The sequence below is a fragment of the Meles meles genome, chromosome Y (assembly GCF_922984935.1).
Source record: "Meles meles chromosome Y, mMelMel3.1 paternal haplotype, whole genome shotgun sequence".
Lineage (NCBI taxonomy): Eukaryota > Metazoa > Chordata > Mammalia > Carnivora > Mustelidae > Meles > Meles meles.
In genome coordinates this window covers 41,959,246-41,974,637 of record NC_060088.1, presented here as the reverse complement: position 1 = coordinate 41,974,637, position 15,392 = coordinate 41,959,246, and positions in this window count along the sequence as shown.

The window sequence follows — 15,392 nt, the reverse complement described above, 5'->3', positions numbered from 1 at the left end:
ATTTGTGTCCAGGATGGCCTGCAAAAGTGAGCGTTGGGCAACACAGTTTTCTGCCATCTCTGAGGGTTTTACATAGCTCCAAAAGAAATGGTTTCCTTTTGAGGGGCAGAGGGATTTTGTTTTGTGGCTACAGGTTCCCCCACATGGAGGGATTCAAGAGACGGGCTCTGGGTATGGATGGTTGATAACCCATCCTAGGTTAAACATAAGGGCCTAGGGAATGGCAGGACCAATCTCCTGGCTCTGGGGCCAGCCGTCTTGGTGGCTGGTTGGAGGACGGGACTCAGGGTGTCACACTGTGCAGTAGTATCCAGGGTGGCATACACATGTGGGTGGCATTGGGGTCAATGCATGTTTCCCCTAATCTAGGGGTTTTGTGCAGCACCATAGGGCACATTTCCTATCTGGAGGGCAGGGAGAGTCCTGGTGTGGCTATGGAGTCCCAATCTTGAGGACTTCTGTTTCAGGAGTCAAGGGACGGAATTCTGAAAGCCCAAGATCAGTTTATGGTTAGGGTATAAGGCATGGATGCCATATCTGCATATGCTGAGGTGATCTATCCAGATTCCGAAGTTAGGGTGAGTGTCAGGCATTCGCTCAGACTAGAATGTGTATCTTAAGGCCACCGAATATGTGGGTGTCCTGCTGGAGCTTGGAGCGTACTAAAGCTCGGGGTCTTTGCACTGCTCCAAATAGTAAGGTTTCCATCAGGAGGACAGGTGGAGTCCTGTTGTATTGCTCTAGTGTCCTCCAAATGGAGGGATTCCAGAGCAGGGCTCTGGCTATGGATGCCTGAAAGATCAGCCTAGGGTTAGGCTTAGGGCATGGGACATGGGAAGTCTGATCTGCTGACTCTGATGCCAGCTACCTGGGTGCTGACTTGAGGTTGCTGCTCAGGTTTAGGGATGGAATGTGTATTTGTGTCCAGGGTTGGCTTCTGCAACTTTGGATGGCTGAGGGTTATCATGCAGCTTTCTCCTCATCTGGGGGTTGCATGCAGCTCTATAAGGCATGTTTTCCATCTGGAGGGAAGGCAGAATCTTGTGGTTTGGCTCCGGTGTTTCCTATCTGGGGGATTGTAGAGCACGGCTGTGAGGATGGAAGTCTGTGAAGCCAATCTAGCAGTATGGCTAGGGCCTAGGAGATGGCAGGGCTAATCTACAGTTACTGAGGAATGCTCCCTGGGATATGAGGTTAAAGTGAGAGTCAGGAGGTCACTGAGGCTGGAGTTTTTGTCCATGAGATCCATTGAATCTGGGAGTGGCCTCATGGGGAAATGGACTTTTATCCCACTCTGGGGTATTTGCATAGTTTAAAAATAGCTTGGTTTATTCTGAGGAATATGTCCTGTCCTGTTTTATGGCCCATGGCTCCCCATATGGAGGGATTCAAAGCAGATCTTTGGCTATGGATGTCTAAATTCCAACCTAGGGTTAGGATTAGGTCCTAGTGGCATTGAAGGCCTTAGATCTTGGCTCTGCGTGGAGCTACCCATGGGGCTGTGTTGAAAATGGGGCTCAGGCTAAGGGTCACAGTGTGTGTTGGTGTCCCGGGTGACCAGCATTAATGGGTGTTGTCTCTGGGGCAAAGAGGGTTTTGCCCAACTTTGAGGGATTTTCACAACCCCAGAAAGCTTCTGGGGGGCAAGAGTAGTTCTGTTTTGTGGCTCAGGTGTCACCCATGGAGAGGGATTTTAGAGAAGAGCTCTGGAGATTAATGCCTGAAAATGCAACCTATTGATATGATTAGCGCCTAGGGGAATGGCCAGTCTGATCTGCTGACTCTGGTGCAAGCCTCGTGGGTGGTTTACTGGAGGTCAGGGCTGAATTTGTGGGACATAATGTGTTGTAGTGTCCAGGGCCAGCTTCGGAAAATGAGGGTGGCTTTGGGGTTTCATGCAACTTTCTCTTAATCTGTGGGTTGTGTGCAAATCCACAGGGCACGTTTCCCTTCTCGAGGGCTGGAAGAGTCCTGTGCTGTTGCTCCGGTGTACCCTCTCTGGAGAGCATGTGGGCCAGGACCTTTGGACGGAGGCCTAAGTACGAAGCTAGGTATGGCAGAACCAACGTGTGGACGCTGAGGCAAACTCCAGGGAATATGACGATAAGGCAAGTGTCAGGATGTTGCTCAGGCTGGAGTTTGTGTTTATTAGATCTGCTGAATATACGTTAGGCTCATGGGGGAAAGGAAATTTCTCCCACTTGGGGGTTTTTGGCAGTTCCCAATAGCCTGGTCTAATCTGGGGGGTAGCTGCTGTGTATTTTTAGGAATCAAGGTTCCCCCATATGGAGGGATTCGAGAGTAGGGTTCTGGGTATAGATGCCTGAAAACCCAGCTTAGGTTTTGGATTTGGTCCTAGGTGCATGGCAGGCCTTAGATCCTGGCTCTGGGGTGAGCTACCCATGCCAATTTGTTGAAAATGTGGCTGAGGTTAAGGGTCCCAATGGGTGTTTGTGTCCAGGATGACATATAAAAGTGGCCATGGCCTCAGACACAAGTTAGGTTTCTGCTATGTCTGAGGGCTTTACATAGCTCCAAAAACCAAAGTTTCCCTCAGGGGGCAGGAGAACTTCTGTTCGGTTTCTCAGGGGTCCCCCATATAATGTGATTCAAGAAGAGGGCTCTGGGAATGGATGCCTGAAACCCCAACCTAGGGATAGGTTCAGGGCCCAGGGACAATGCAGGTCTGATCTGGTGGGTCTTGGCCAGGTAATCCAATGACTGATTGGAGGGCAGAAATCAAGTTGTGTCAGACTGCATTTTAGTGTCCTGGGTGTGGAAGAAAAGCAGGGTGACATCAGGGGCCGTGCACGTTTCCCCTAATTGAGGGGTTTTGTGCAGCTACTTAGGGCACAGTTTACCTCTGGAGGGCAGGTAGAGTCCTGAGGGTTGGCTGCGGACTCCCCAGTCTGGATGCTTTGCATTCCAGGATTAAAGGGATGGAATTCTGAAATCCCAAGCAAGTTTATGGTTAGGGTATAGGGCAGGGATTCCCTATCTGCAGATGCTGAGGTGAGCTCTCTAGATTCTGAAGTTAGGGTGAGAATTAGGCAGTAGCTCATACCAGACTAGAATTTGTGTCCACTAGGCCCGCAGAATGTGTGGGTGTCCACCTGGGGCCATGAAGTTATCTCCTTCTGGGGAATTTTTGCAGCTCCAAATAGAATGATTTCATTCCTGGTTAGAGTTGGAATCCTGTTGTATGGCTCAGGGGTCACCATATGGACAGATTCGAGAGCAGGGACCTGAGATGGATGCCTGATAACCCAATGTAGTTTTAGCTGTGAGGACTAGGGACATGGTAGGTCCGATCTTCTGTCTCCGGGGCCAGCTATGTGACTGGCTGACTGTAGATTGGGGCTCAAACTTAGGGAAAGATTGTGTATTAGTGTTGGGTTGGATTCCGTTATTCGGGGAGGCCTTATTGGCCATGCAGTTTTCTCCTAATTTGGGTGTTTCATGCAGCTCCATTGAGCATGGTTTCCTTCTGTAGTGTAGGCACAGTCCCATGGTGTTGCTCTGGTGTTCTCTATCTGGAGGGCTTATGGGCAAGGAGCCTTTGGACGAAAGTTTGAAAACCTGTCTGAGGGTTAGGGTCAAGGCCTAGGGCATGGTAGGCCCAATCTATAGATGCTGCGTGAGCTTCCTTGGATCTGTGGTTAAGGCAAGTGACAGGAGGTCTCTCAGACTGGATTTTGTGTCCATGCCATCTGACGAATGTGTGGGTGCCCTCATGGTATTCTGGAGTTTCTCCACTCTGGGGTTCTTATGTAGTTCCAAATAGTTTGGTATATTCTAGGCAATGGGTACTGTTCTGTTTTATGGTTCAAGGGTTCCCCATATGGAGGGGCTTGAGAGAAGTGCTCTGGGTATGGATGCCTGGAACCCAACCTACGTTTAGGGTTAAGTCATAAATGTATGGCAGAGATTATATTCTGGCTCTGAGAAGGGCTACCCAAGGGGCTTTGCTGAAAATGGGGCTCAGATTAAGAGTCACCATGGTTTTTTGTGTCCTGGGTGGCCTGTAAAATTGGGCACGACCTCAGGGACAACACAGGTTTCATCCACCTCTGAGGGTTATACATACCTGTAAAAAGCAAGGTTTCCTACTGGGGGACAGGAGGTGTTTTTATATTTTGTTTTGTTTTGCTGTTTTTTTGTTTGTTTGTTTTGGGCTCAGAGGTCCCCTGTGTGGAGGGATTCGAGAAGAGGGCTCTTGGTATGGATGCCTGAACTCTAAATTTGGGTTAGGATGAGGGCCAAGGGACCAAGGTGTTCTGATCTGCTCGCTCTGGGGCTATCTGTTCCAGTGGCTGATTGGAGGATGGGACTTAGTTTGTGTCAGACACCGTATTAGTGTCTTGGGTAGAATGTGAACATTTGGTGGCATCAGGGTCATGCACGTTTCCCCTGATCAAAGGGTTTTGTCCAGCTCCTTAGGGCATGGTTTCCTTCTGGAAAGCAAAGTGGGTCCTGTGGTGTGGCTCCAATATTGAGGGTTTGCATTCCAGGACTCAAGGGATAGAATTCTGAAAACTCAAGCTCATGTATGGTTAGGGTGTAGGACATGTATCCCTGATCTGCAGATGCTGTGGTGAGCTCCCCAGATTCTGAAGGTAGGGTGGTGTCACATATTCCCTCAGACCAGACTAGAATTTGTGTCCATTAGGGTTGCCAAATATGTGTGGCCACCTGGTTCCATGGAGATTTTTCCTGCTCTGGGGTTTTGGAACAGCTCCAAATAGTATGGTTTCATTCAGCGAGAGAGGTGGAGTTCTGTTTTATGGCTCAAGGGTCCTGATATGGAGGGATTTGACAGCGGGGCTCTGGGTATGGATGCCTGAAAACACAGCCTAGGGTTAGCATTAGGGACTAGGGGAATCTAGGTCTGATCTGCTGACTCACGGGCTAGCTCTGTGGGTGACTGACTCTATGTTGGCGCTCAGGGTGAGGGACAGAATGTTTATTAGTGTCCACGTTTGGTTTCCGTCAATGGGGATGGCCCTGTTGGTCATGCCAGTTTCTCCAAATCTGGGGGTTTGTGCGGGCTTATTGAGCTTGTTTTCCTTCTGGAGGGTAGGCAGAGTTTCAGGATTTCCGTCTGGAGTTCTCTATCTGGAGGGCTTTTCTGCGAGGACTTTTGGCACAGAGTCTGAAAACCATGCTGTGGTTAGGGCTAGGGCGTAGGGCATGGCAGGATCAATCTACAGACTCTGAGTCGAGCCTCAGCAGGGATCTGAGGATAAAGTGTGTGTCACGAGGTCACTAAGGCTGGAGTTTGTGTCCATGCGATCCACCGAATGTGAGGGTGGCCTTGTGGGTCCATGGAGTTCTCTCTTGCTCTTTGGTGTTTGTGCAGTTCCAAATAGTTAAATCTCTTCTGGGAGATAAATGCTGTCCTGTATTATGGCTCAGGGGTCGCCCATATGGAAGGATTGGATATCAGGGCTGTGGTATGAAAGCCAAAAATATCAACCTACATTGTGGGTTAGGCTCTAGTAGCCTGGCAGGCTTATATCCCGGCTCTGGTGTGAGTTACCCATGGGACTGTGTTGAAAATGGGGCTAAGGCTTAGGGTGACAATGTGTATTTGTGTGCAGAAGGGCCTGCAAGAGTACTCGTGGCCTCAGGGCCACTGCAGGTTTCTTCTGATTCTGAGGGTTTAACATAGCTTCATAAAGCAAGGTTTTATTCTGGGGGGTAGAAGGAGTTCTGTTTTGTGGCTGAGGGGTACACTGTGTGGAGGGAATCGAGAGGAGAGCTCTTGGTATGCATGCCTGAAACCTCAAACTCTTGTTGCGATTAGGTCCTAAGCTCATGGCAGACCCGATATGCTGGCTCTGGGGCCAACTCTCCCAGTGACTGATTGGAGGACAGAACTCAGGTTGTATCAGACAGCATTTTACTGTCCAGGGTGGAGAACGTAAGTGGGCTGGTATGGGGGCCGTGCATGTTTGCCCTGATTGAGTGGTGTTCTGCAACTCTATAGGGCATGGTTTCCTTCTACAGGGCAGGGAGAGTCCTGTGGGATGTCTCCAGAGTCCCCAATATGGAGGGTTTGCATTCCAGGACTCAAGGGATGGAAATCTGAAAACCCAAGCTTGGTTAGGGTGTATTGCATGGATTCCTGATCTGCAGTTGCTGAGTGGAGCTCTCCAGATTCTGAAGTTAGGACGAGTGTCAAACATTCTTTCAGACTAGACTAGAAGTTGTGTCCACTAGGGCTGATGAATGTGTGTTTGGCCTCCTTGAATCATGGAAGTTTCTCCAGCTCTGGTGTTTTTGGGGAGCTAAAAATAGTTTTGTTTCATTTTGGGGGAGAGTGGCATCCCGTTTTAAGTCTCAGGGGTTTCCATATCATGGGTATCGAGAGCAGGGCTGTGGGTATGCATGACTGAAACGCCAAAATACGGTTAGCATTAGGTACTAATTAGGTACTAGAGGAACCCAGGCTTGATCTCCTGACTGTGATGCCAGCTACATAGGTGGCTGACTGGAGGTCGGGCTCAGGCTGAAGGACAAAATGTGTATTAGTGTCCATGGTCAGGTTTGTCAATGAGGGTAGCCTTTGTGGCCACACAGTTTGCTCCTAATCTAGGGATTTTGTGCTGCTATGGTGAGTAGTTTTCCTCTGGAGGGTTGGCATAGTGCCATGGTGTCACTCTGGTGTTCTCTACCTGGAGAGCTTGTGGTCCAGAACTCTTGGATCCGAAGTCTGAAAACCCATACTGTGGTTAGGGTTAGGGTCTAGGGCATGGCAGCCCCAATCTACAGATGTTGAGGTGAATTCCTGGGCATCTGAGGTTAAGGCAAGTGTCAGTAGGTCACTCAGGCTGGAATTCGTGTCCATGCATAACACCAAATGTGGGGATGGCCTCATGGGGCCAAGGAGTTTTCTCCCACTCTGGGGATTCTGTGCAGATCCAAAAAGTTTGGTTTCTTCTCGGGACCAGGTAATGTCTTAAATCGTGGCTCAGGAGTCTCCATATAGAGGGATATGAGAGTAGGGTTCCAGGTATGGATGCCGAATGCCAACCTATGTTTAGTGTTATGTCTTTCTGGCATGGTAGACCTTATATCCTGGCTTTGGAGTGAACTACCCATGAGGCTGTGTTGAAAAGCGGGCTCAGGCAATGGGTCATAATGGCTGTTTGTATGCAGTGAGGCCTGAAACATAGGACGTGGTCTCAGGGGCAACACAGTTTTTTTCCAACTGTGATGGTTTTACATAGCTCCAAAAATCAAGGTTTCCTTCTTGGGGCAGGATGAGTTCTGTTTTGTGTCTAAGAGGTGTCTTAGAGACCTAAGGTGTAGAGGGATTCTAGAGGAGGGTTCTGGTTATGAATGCCTGAATCTACAACCTAGTGTTAGGATTGGGGCCTAGGGACATAGCAGGCTCAATATACTGGCTCTATGCCCAGCTTCCAATAGGCCTTCATTGAAACCGGGAGTGAGGCTGAGGGTCACAATGTGGGTTTTGCCCGGGGGAGCCCTCAAATGTGGGCATGGATTCGGGCCATGCAGGTTACTCCCACTCTGAGGGTTTTACACCCACACCAACAGCATTTCAACTCAGCCCCCATGTTGCTTGCACCAATGCCAGCACATCTAACCTACCATGTTCCTAGGTTCCAATATTAACCCTAGGTGGGTTTCCCAGACATCCATGTGGAGGGCCCTGCTCTTGAATCTTTCCGTATAGGGGAAATTTGAGCCATCAAATAGGATTCCCATATCCTGCAGAAGAAAACTGTGCTGTTTATACCTGCACACAACCACCAGAGTGGGAAAACCTCCATGGACTCATGAGGACACCCCAAGTTACATGACCATCATGGACAAAAACTCCAACATGAGTGAATGGCGGACACTTGCCCTTACTTAAGATACAGGGATATCACCTCATTCTCTTCATTTGGGCCTGCCATGCCCTAGGACCTAAAGCTAAGCCTAGCTTGTGTTGATAGACTTATGTTCTAACACTCCTGGCCCACAAGCCCTCCAGATTGGGAATTCTGGAGCCACAACACAGCATGATAACAGCCAACCAAGGGAAAAATTTCCCTATGGGCCTACACAAAAACCTCAAAAGAGGATCAACCTGCACGGCCCTCAAGGGCACCCCAAAATCATAGGCTACCCTGTGCACTAATGTTCTGTCTTACAAAGCCTGAGCCCCGACCTCCTGGCAGCCACACAGATAGATGGCTACCTATTCAGCAGATCGGACCTGCCATGGCCCTAGGCCATCATCTCTACCCAACCTGGGTATTCAGGCATCTGTCCCCAGACCATATCTCAAATCCCTGCACATGGTAGAACCCAGTGCACAAAACAGAACTCCTCCTTCCCGATGACCTGAAACCTTAATGTTGGGATGGATGTGATATCCTTGGAGTAGGAGAAACTGCACGGTGTACTAAGCTATGCCCACTGTTCAGTGCCGTCCTGGGTACAAATGCTCATTTTGACCCTTATCCTGAGTCCAGTTTTGAAATAAGGACCAATCAGTAGATTGGTAGATAAATCAGTAGATAAATCAATAGATTTACCAAGAGCATGAATATCAGGCCTGCCATGCCCTTAGGCCCAAATACTAACACATGTTGTAGTTTCCAGGCACCCACACCCAGAGAATGGATCTGGAATCCCTCCTTATGTGGGACCCTCGAGACAGGCAACAGGACACATCCTTTCCCCCAGAATGACACAAAACTATTGGGAGCCAGGCAAATCTCACAGAGAGGGAGATTCTTCCATGGCCCCATGAGGCCACTCCTGCATTCCACGGACATCCTAGATCCTAGACACAAAATCCAGAGACAAAAGCTTCAGTTAGCACCTCACGCTCGCCCTAATTCAGATCCCAATTAGTTCCCCTCAGAGTCTGCAGATTGGGCCAGCAAAACCCTCCACCCTAACCCTTAGCCTAGATTCTGTTTTCAGACTAATTTCACCAGAGCCCTAGCTCACAAAAAGCCCAGGCTGGGGTCCCCGGAGACGCACCACAGGACTGTGCCATCCCTCCAGAAGGAAACTGTGCCCTTTATAGCTATCAAAACACTCCAGATTAAGAGAAACCTGCAAGGCCCCCAAGGCCACAATAATTTCGTAGGCCGCCCTTGACAAAAATGAGCATTCTGACATACCCTGAGTACCTACCTCCAGTCAGACACCAAGGAAGATGGCACCAGAGACTGATGATTGAAACTGACATTCCCCTAGGCTCTAATATGAACCCCAGCTTGGGTTTTCAGGCATCTGTCCCCAGAGGCCTGGTCTTGACTACCAACATATGGGGGATCCTTGAGCCCCAAAGCAGAACACGTCCTGACCCCAGAAGGAAACCTTGCAATTTGGAGCTGTGTCAAACCTGAAAGGTAGGAGAATCCTGCATATCACCTGAGCCACTGCCGCATTCCAAGGTCGTCCTGGACATAAACCTGCATTGTGACCCATCAGCTTGAGACTCCATTTCAACTCAGCCCCCTTTTAGATCGTCCCAGACCCAGGAGATCGAACCTACCATGTTCCAAGGCAATAATGGTAACGCTAGGTGGGGTTTCCAAGCATCCATATGTAGAGTCCTGCTATCGAAGCTTTCCATATGCGGCAGACTTGAGCCATCAAACAGGACTCACCTTGTGCTGCCGAAGGAAACCTTGTTGTTTGGAGCACCTCACAATCCCCAGAGTGGGAAAACCTCCATGCCATCGTGGGGCCACCCCTACATTAGTGGTTCTCATTGACAAAATCTCCAGCCTGAGCGAATGTCTGACACTCCCCCTAATGTTAGATGCTGAAGATCTTGGTTCAGCCTCTGCGGATTGGTTCTTACCGTGCCCTAGGCCCTAAACCTAACCCGAGCTTGTATTTTCCCACTTTCCATATTCACATTCCTGGCCCCAAATCCCTCAAGATTGGGAATTCTGGAGCCACAAAGTAACACTATGCCTGCCCACCAGAAAGAAAAAGTGCCCTATGGGGCTGTTCCAAATCACCAGATGAGGGTCCACCTCCATGGCCCTTGAAAGCACCCCAATTTCATAGCCGGACTTGGGCACTAATGCTCTGTCTGACACAACTGAACCCAGGCCTCCTGTCAGCCACCTGGATATCTGGCCGCCTATCCAGCAGATGGGACCTGCCATGGCTCTACGCAGGCATCTCTACCAAACCTGGCATTTCAGGCATCTATAATCCGACCTTATCTCAATTCCCTGCATATGGGGGAATCTGATACACAAAAGAGTACTCCTTCTTCCCCATGGCAGGAAAACTTGCTGTTGGGATGGGTGTATAACCCTTGGATTAAGAGAAATCAGCATGGCCCATTAGGCCACGCCAACTCATGAGGGCTGCCCTGGGCACATACACACATTGTGACCCTCAGTCTGAGCCTATTTTCAGTAAGGCCCCCTCGGGAGCTGGACTAAGAGCCCGCATACCAGACCTTCCTTGGTCCTAGGCCCAAATCCTAACACACAGTTTTGCTTTCCTGGCACCTGTACCCAGAGTCCATCTCTGGAATCCCTCTATTTGAGGGACCCCGGAGACAGAAAACAGGACTCTTCCCTTCCCCTAGAATGACACCAAACTATTGAGAGTCTGGTAGAATCCTCAGAGACAGAGAATCTTCCAAGGCCCCATGAGGGCACCCCTACACTGCTTCCAATCCTAGATACACGATCCAGAGACAACAGCCTAAGCTACAACCTCACAGTTGCCCTAATATCAGATGCTGGAGAGCTACCATCAGGGTCTCTAGATCGGACCTCCATAACCTTGGCCATAACCATAACCCGAGTTTGTATTTCCAGACTTCTGCTCCCAAAGCCCTGGGCAAACACACACTGCAGGCTGGGGCATCTGGATCCACACTGCAGGACTGTGCCTGCACTCCCGAAGGAAACTGTGCCATTTAAAGTTGCCAATTCCCTCCATATTAGGAGAACCTTGAAAGGCCCCCAGAGCTTCCCCAATTTTTTACTCTACCCTTGGCAAAATGCACAGTCTGAAACACCCTGATCACCTACCTCCAGGAAGAAATGCAGGTAAACGGCCCTAGAGACAGATGATCGAACCTAATATGTCCCTAGGCCCTAATCTGAACCCTAGCTTAAGATTTCAGGCATCTATCCCCAGAGGCCTGGACTCAAATACCAACTTAGGGGGTCCCTGAGCACAAAACAGGACACCCTCTATCCCCAGAAGGGAACCTAATATGTGGAGCTGTGTCAAAGCCTCAGGGCAGGAGAATCCTGCATGGCCCTTGACCACCGCCACATCCCAAGGTCTCCATGGACACAAACCCGCATTGTGACCCAAAAGCATGAGACTCCATTTCAACTCATTCTCCTCAGTTGCTCACCCTGGAGGCACCAGATGGAACCTGCATTATTCCTAGGCATCAATGGGAATGCTAGGAGGGGTTTCCAAGCATACAACAATGAGTCCTGCTTTTGAATATTTCAGTATGGGGAATCATTGAGCCAACAAACAGAACTCACCATATCCTGCAGAAGGAATCCTTGTGCTTTGGAGCAGCTCACAAGCCCCAGAGTGGGAAAAGCTCTATAGCCTCATGAAGCTACTCCTCCATTAGGCAGCCATCATGGACACAACTTCCAGCCTGAGGGAACTTCTGACACTTGCCATTACTTCAGATGCTGGAGATCTCGATCCAGCCTCTGCAGATTGGTCCTGCGATAATCTAGGCCCTAAACCTAACAGTAGCTTGTGTTTTCAGACTTCTGTCCTCATACTTCTGCCCCTCAAGACCTCCAGATTGTAAATTCTGGAGGCATAACACAGCACTCAGCATGCCCACCAGAAGGAAAAAGTGGCCTATGGGGCTGCACAACCAAATTAGGATCAACCTGCACAGCCCACAATGGAAACGCAATTTCTTAGGCCGCCCTGTGCATTAAGACTCTCTCTGACACAGCCTGCGTCCAGAACTCCCGTCAGTCACCCAGGTAGCTGAACACATATCCAGCAGATCAGAACTTCCAAGGCCCTCGGCCGTCATCTCTACACAACCTGGGTTTTCAGACATCTCTTCCCAGAACTTACCTCAAATCACTGCACCTGGGGGAACCCAATGCACAGAACAGAATCCCTCCTTTCCCATTTCAAGAAGCCTTGCTGTCAGGATGCTGATGGGTGTCAAAGTCAAATACTCAGAGTAGGATAAATCTGCATGGCCTATGAGGCAATGCCCAAGCTTGGGGGGTCAGCTTGGGCACAAACGTGCATTGTGACCCTCAGCGTGAGGCCTGTTATCCAATAAGGCCTCTGAGAGGCTCGACCAAGAACTCACATATCAGGCTGGATATGACCCTAGGTCCCAATCCTAACCAAAGGTGGGGGTTTAAGGTCGTCTGTACCTGGGGCTCTGCTCTGGAAACACTCTTTTGGAGGGACCCCGAGAGAGAAAAACAGGACTCCTCCCTTCCCACAGCATGACTCCAAACGATTGGGAACTGGGCCAAATCCCCAGAGAGGGAGAACCATTCATGGTCCATGAGGCCACCCCTCCATTCCATGGCCATCCTACACAAAATCCATAGACAAAAGCCTGAGCTATTGCCTCACACTCGCCCTTATTTCCTATCCAGAGGAGCTCCCCTCACGGTCTGTGGATAGAGCATGTCATGCCTTCAGCTCGATACCTAAGCCTAGGTCGTGTTTTCAGATTTCTGTTCCCAAAGCCCTGGCCCACACACCTCCAGGCTGGGGCCTCTGGAGTCACTCCGCAGCACTATGTCTGCTCTCTAAATGGAAACTCTGCCCATTGCATTGATCACAACCCTACAGACTGGGAGAAACCTACAAGGCCCTGGAGCCCATCCAAATTGTGTAGTCTATCCTGGACAAAAAGACATTTCTGACGCAACCTAAGAACTGCCTCATTGAGACACACAGACAGATGTACCCTGAGACAGAAGATTGAACCAGACATGACTCTTGGCCCTAATCTGAACCCTAGCTTAGGTTTCCATGCATCTCGCCCTAGTATTCTGGTTTCATATACCAGAATATGGGGGTTTCCTGAGGTAAAAAACAGAACACCTCTTTTTTTTTCACTTTTTAGGAAATTCTTTACTGAAAGAACTTAAGCCAGCCCCAGTGCCATCCCACATTATTTCTTTTTCTTTTTGTTTTTAACATATATCACTTTATTTTTTCCTTTTCAGCATAACAGTGTTCATTGTTTTTGCACCACACCCTGTGCTCCATGCAACACGTGCCCTCACTAATACCCACCACCTTGTTCCCACAACCTCCCACCCCCACCCCTTCTAGACTTCCAGGTTGTTTTCAGAGTCCATAGTCTCTCGTGTTTCACCTCCCCTTCCAATTTCCCTCAATTCCCTTCTCCTCTCCATCTCCCCATGTCCTCCATGCTATTTGTTATGCTCCACAAATGAGTGAAACCATATGATAATTGACTCTCTCTGCTTGACTTATTTCACTCAGCAGAACACCTCTTGTTTCCACATGGAAACTTTGCTCTGGGGAAATGGGTAAAACCCTCTGGGTAGGAGAATCCTGTAGGGCCCCTGAGACACCGCCACATTCCAGGGTCTCCATGGACATCAACCCGTATTATGACCCATCAGCATGAGAGTCCATTTCAATTCTACCCCCTGGTTAGCTTGCCCCAGAGCCAGCAGATCAAACCTGCCTTCTCCCTAGCAGCCAATGGGAATGTGAGGTGGTGTTTCCAGGTATCCAGCCTTAGAGCGTGCTCTCGAATCTTTCCTTATGGGGCAGCCTGGAGCCATCCAACAGGGCTCGCCTTTCCCAAAGAACGAGACCTTGCTCTTTGGAAAATTCGCAACCCCCAGAGTGGGAAAACCTCTATAGCCTCATGAGGACACCCTTCCATTCTGGGCCATCATGGTCAAAACCTCCAGCCTGAGCCAACGTCTGATACTTGCCCTTACATCAGATGCCAGAGATCTTGATTCAGCTTCTGAAGAGTGGGCCTGCCATGCTCTCCGCCCGAAACCTAACCCTAGCATGTGTTTTCAGACTTCTGTCTTCCTACACTTGGCCCAGAAGCCCTTCACGTGGGGAATTCTGGAGCCACAGCGCAGCAGTCTGCCTGCACACCAGAAGGAAAAAAAGTGCCCTATGGAGCTGTCCGTTAACCCCAAATAAAGATCCACCTGCACAATCCTACTGCACCCCAATATCCTAGGAAGCCCTGTGCACTAATACTCTGTCTGACACAGCCTGAGCCCAGACCTCCTGTCTGACACCCAGACAGCTGGCCGCCTATGCAGCAGATTGGACCCATCATGACCCTCTGCCATCATCTCTTCCCAACCTGGGTTTTCAGGCAACTGTCCCTAGACCTTCTGTCAAATCCCTGTATATGACGGAACCTGATGCACAAAACAGAACTCCTCCTCCCTCATGGCAAGAAACCTTGCTGTTGGGATGGGGTTCAGAGTCAAACCCTCAGAGTTGGAGAAACTTGCGTGGCCCATGAGGCCACGCCCATACTTGAGGGCCGCCTTGGTCACAAACAGGCATTGTGACCCTCAGCCTCAGCCATGTTTTCAGATGAGGTCTCTCGGTAGCTGGACATAGAGCATGCATATCGGGCTTGCCATGCCCCTAGGCCCCAATCCTAACCAAAGGCAGGGTTTTCCGGTCACTCATACTTAGGGCTTTGCTTTGGAATCCCTCTTTTGGAGGGAACCCTGAGACAGAAAAAGGACTTCTTCCTTCCTACACAATGACCCCAAAATTCAGAGAATGGCCAAAGCCCCAGAGAGGAAGAATCGTCCATGGCCCTTGAGGCCACCTCTACATTCCTCGACCATTCTTGACACAAAATCCCGAGAAAAAAGCCTGAGCTACCACCTCACATTCGCCCTCCTTTCATATCCTGAGGAGTTCCCCTCATGGTCTGTAGATCGGGCCTGCCATACCCTCGACCCAAAACCTAACCTGAATTTGTGTTTTCAGATGTCTGTCCCCACAGCCCTGGTCCACACACCCTCCAGACTGGGGCCTCTGGAGTCACACCGCAGGACTGTGTGCCCTCTTAAAGGAAAGTGTGCCCATTCCATTGGCCACAAACCATCCACAAACATACAAACATACAGATTTGGAGAAACCTACAACGCCCCCCAGGTCATCCCAGTTGCGTAGTCCACCCTGGAAAAAAAGGCAGTTCTGATGCAACGTGAGCAGCTACCTCCACTCAGACATGCAGCCCAATGTCCCCAGAGACAGATGGTTGAACCGGACATGCCCCTAGGCACTAATCTGAACCCTAGCTTAGGTTTGCAGGCATCTCTACCCAGACACCTGGTTTTGATTACCAGCATATGGGGGTTTCCTGAGGCACAAAACAGAACACGTCACATCTC